Here is a 4459-nt window from a genome sequence, read left to right as displayed (position 1 = left end):
TTCGCCAGTCACTAAGTAATTAACGATATGAGCGTACCATGGCAACTTAGTGACTGCGAAGAGATGCTCATCAGGGAAGTCATCTCGAATGGCTGGGCCATCAGCGGAATCAGAAAATTCAAGACGAGATAAGTGGTCCGCTACCACGTTTTCAACTCCTTTCTTGTTTTTTATGGTCAGATCAAATTCCTGTAACAGAAGGATCCACCTAATTAAACGCGCCTTAGCATCCTTTTTGGAAAAGGAGGTATTTTAAGGTGGAATGGTCCGTAAAGACTGTGATAGGTGAGCCAATCATGTAGGAACGAAACTTGTCAACTGCGAATACTACAGCAAGTAACTCTTTTTCAGTGGTAGAATAGTTCATTTGAGCACTGTTAAGAGTTCTACTTGCGTAATAGACAACGAAGGGCTTCCCTTCCCTTCTTTGACCTAAGACGGCCCCTATACCATAATTGCTAGCATCACACATGATTTCGAACGGTAAGTTCCAATCTGGTGGCTGAATGATAAGGGCGGAAGTGAGTTTTGCAATGAGCGTTCGGAAAGATTCCTCACACTCAGTTGTCCAACTGAACACAACATCTTTTGCTAGGAGGTTTGACAAAGGGCGAGCAATTGTCGAGAAATTTTGTATGAACCTCCTATAGAATCCTGCATGCCCAAGAAAAGATCGAATGTCTTTAACAGTCTTGGAGGTGGGCAGCTTTGATATGAGTTCAATCTTTGATTGATCAACCTCAATTCCTCATTTCGACACGACATGCCCCAAGACTATGCCTGATGGCACCATGAAATGACACTTTTCCCAGTTGAGTACCAAGCATTTTTCTTTGCAACGTTTAAGCACAGACTCTAAATTGAGAAGGCTTAATTCAAAGGAATCTCCAAAGACTGTCAAATCATCCATGAATACTTCCATACATTTCTCGATCATATCACTAAATATGCTCATCATGCATCGCTGGAAAGTGGCTAGAGCATTGCACAGGCCAAATGGCATACGCCGGAAGGCAAAAGTACCAAAAGGACAAGTGAATGTGGTCTTATCCTGATCTTCTAAGGCAATCTCGATTTGGTAATACCCTGAATAACCATCGAGAAAACTATAGAAAGGATGACCTACCACACGTTCCAATATTTGATCGATGAATGGAAGTGGAAAATGGTCTTTGTGGGTGGTTGCATTTAATTTTCTATAATCAATGCACATGCGCCACCCAGTTGTGACCTTGGTAGGAACAAGTTCCTCTTTTTCATTTTGTACCACTGTTACCCCAGATTTCTTGGGAACAACCTGAGTTGGGCTGACCCATTTACTGTCAGCAACAGGATAGATTATGCTAGAATCAAGAAGTTTCAAGACTTCAGTCTTAACTACTTCCTTCATCATTGGGTTCAATCTTCTTTGAGGGTCACGACGTGGTATAGCCCCTTCTTCCAATTGAATGTGATGGGAGCAAATTAAAGGACTAATACCTTTGATGTTAGCTATCGTCCATCCTAATGCATCTCTTTGTTATTGCAACACATTGATGAGTTGGCGCTCTTGTGTGGCATTGATCTTGGATGATATTATGACAGGAAAAGTGTTGTCAGCTCCTAGGAAAACATGCTTAAGACCGTCAGGAAGTTGGGCCAACTTTGGTTGAGGAGCTTGTTCAATGGATGGTTTTGGTGTTTCTCGATCTTGAGGGAGTTCCTCAAAGATTAGATTCCAAAACATGATTTTTCTATCCTGTGAGTGTTTGACAATTTCAGGGTTGATTGCAGACTCATCAGGCTCAGAACTTTATGAAATTTGGAAGAGGTGATTAAAATGACTAGACGTGTATTTCGATTCGACCTCTTCCGAAATAAGTGTATCGATCAGATAGGATTGGAAACACTCATCATTATCAGGTGGTTGTTTGCCAATGTGGAAAACATTCACTTCTAGAGTCATGTTCCCGAAAGAGATTTTCATGAGACCATTCCTACAGTTAATGAGTGCATTTGTTGTTGCGAGGAAAGGTCTACCGAGAATGATGGGAATTTTGGACTCTATACTCACTTCAAATTGAGTGTCCAAGATGAGAAAATCAACAGGGTAATAGAATTTTTCAATTTGAATCATAACGTCTTCTACTATTCCCCGAGGTTTCTTAACTGATCGATCAACCAGTTGTAGTACCACAGATGTGGGCTTGAGTTCTCCTAGACCTAATTGCAAGTATATTGAATATGGCATGAGATTTACACTTGCTCCTAAGTCTAGAAGTGCTTGACCAAATTCCTGCTCCCCAATTTGACATGAGATGGTGGGACAACCAGGATCTTTGTACTTAGGCGGTGTCTTGCAGTCAATTACCACGCTAGCTTGTTCCGCCAAGAATGCAGTTTTCTTGACATGGTGCTTTCTTTTAACGGTGCACAAATCCTTGATAACCTTGGCATAAGCCGGCACTTGTTTGATCACATGCAACAATGGCAAGTTGATCTTGACTTGTGTTAAAAGGTCTAGGATTTCACCATGATTTTCCAGTACCTTTCCAGTGGATTTCAAAGCTTGAGGAAAGGGTGCCTTTACTGGTATGCTTATTGGCACATCATCATCTGGAGCGGGCATTGACGTACTCGTTGTCTTAGCTAACGGTGAAACCGTACTTTGACCACTTCAAGTAGAGATGGCATTAACCTCTTTGAAATTTGTATCTACAGAGGAGGAGGTTTGTGCCATGTGTTGCCCTTTTTGATGGATTAGAGGTTGAGCGGGAAGTCTCCCATGCTCTTGAATCGCCAAAGTAGTGTTTAGCTTTGTCATTTGGATTTTCATGTCTTTCATTTCCTTTACCATTTGTGTGAAACAAGTTTTGAGCTCTTGAGTTGAGGCTATCTGAGTTTGCGCAAGCATTTGCAAAGTATTCTCAAGAGAATTACTTGAATGTATGATATTTTGAGGAGCAATGTATGATTTTGGTGGTTGTTGCTGCTCAGGCCTCCATTGGCTCCCAGATTCTTGGTTTGAATCCTTCCAGCTGAAATTTGGATGGTTGCGCCAACCGGGATTGTAAGTGTTTGAGAAAGGGTTATAAGGCTTCTTGTAATCCCCTAAAGCATTGCATTGTTCCTCATTTCCTCCTCTTAACTCACCAAGAGTTAGGCACTCTTGCGGTTGATGTTCCGTCCCTCCACAGATGAAGCATGGATCTCGTGTCTCTACCTTTGTAGCCATGTGGATTCCTCTACCTTCTTGAGATTTGAAAGCCTCGAATTGTTGTCTCAATGATTCAATTTGGCTTTTGACGTTGTCATCTTCCCTTAATTGGTAGATTCCAGTTGATCGTGGCTTGTCCATAGGACTTGGTCCATTCCATGTGTAGGACTTTTCAGCAAGATCGTCGAGGTACTCGAAAGCTTCATCGGGATCTTTTTGAAGGAATTCGCCATTGCACATCATTTGTACGAATTGTCTTTGTCCGGTTGTGAGACCGTCATAGAAATACCTGATCAGACGCCAGCTTTCGTATCCATGATGTGGGCATTGATTTATCAAATCTCTAAACCTCTCCCAGACCTGATGGAAAGTTTCATGGTCTTTCTGGATGAAGGTAGAGATTTGCCTCTTAAGGCAGCTAGTCTTATGGGGCGGGAAATATTTGGCAAAGAATGCTTTTGTCATTTCGTCCCATGTTCCGATAGATCTAGGCCTTAAGGAATACAACCAGCTTTTTGCTTTGTCTTTGAGCGAGAAAGGAAAGAATTTCAATCTCACAATGTTGGTGACATCAGCTTGGTTGTTGAATGTAGCCACCACCTCTTCGAATTCCCGTATATGCACGTACGGACTCTCATTTTCCAACCCATGGAAGGTTGGTAAGTGGTTAATCATGCCGGGTTTGAAATCAAAATTTGGCATATTCTTGGGATACATTATGCATGAAGGTGTGGCTGTACGCGTAGGATGTAAATAATCCTGTAGCGTTCTTGATTGGACTTCATCTTGATGAGCCATCGTGGGTGGTTCAGGAAGTCTCAGTGAATCGGGAGTGTTTGAACGAATGGAAGAAAACGACGAACTAGGAGAGTTTTCTAAAGTTTCTACTTGTTGTCTCACAAATCTCCCTAGTGCGTCTCTGTTTCGTGGCATAATTTTTTTTTTTTTAGTTTGTAAGTATTATAAGCGCAAATGTGTAATAATGTAATAAGTATACACTAAAAATGTTCCCAGGCCAATTGGGAAGGCTGCCAAGGTACCACTTTAGGCCCAAGAGCTTTTCTAGAACTCCCCGAGGTTCTTAGAAAATATTGGAGGGTAACGCTAACACAGACCTTATTTAAGAACCAATTTTTCTAAGACAGAACAAGTTTGGTTTTTACTTAATTTCCACAATTACACAAATGTTCTCAATACTTTGTTTGTTTGTTTTTTTTTTTTTTTTTAATTTTATGATTTAAAATTTTATGTTTTTTTTTCGGA

At 41.1% G+C, this 4459-nt stretch overlaps 1 non-coding gene across 1 annotated transcript; it reads left to right on the top strand.

The window, feature by feature from the left end:
* Positions 1 to 3506: 3506 nt before the first annotated feature.
* LOC133780884 (small nucleolar RNA R71) lies at positions 3507 to 3613 on the top strand. The gene has a single exon (XR_009869692.1). It is a non-coding gene; the product is annotated as a small nucleolar RNA R71 (small nucleolar RNA).
* Positions 3614 to 4459: the final 846 nt, after the last annotated feature.

Source organism: Humulus lupulus, chromosome 5, assembly GCF_963169125.1.
Source record: "Humulus lupulus chromosome 5, drHumLupu1.1, whole genome shotgun sequence".
Classification (NCBI taxonomy): Eukaryota; Viridiplantae; Streptophyta; class Magnoliopsida; order Rosales; family Cannabaceae; genus Humulus; species Humulus lupulus.
The sequence above is the reverse complement of the archived record's forward strand: the minus strand, read 5'-3'. Positions and strand labels throughout refer to the sequence as shown.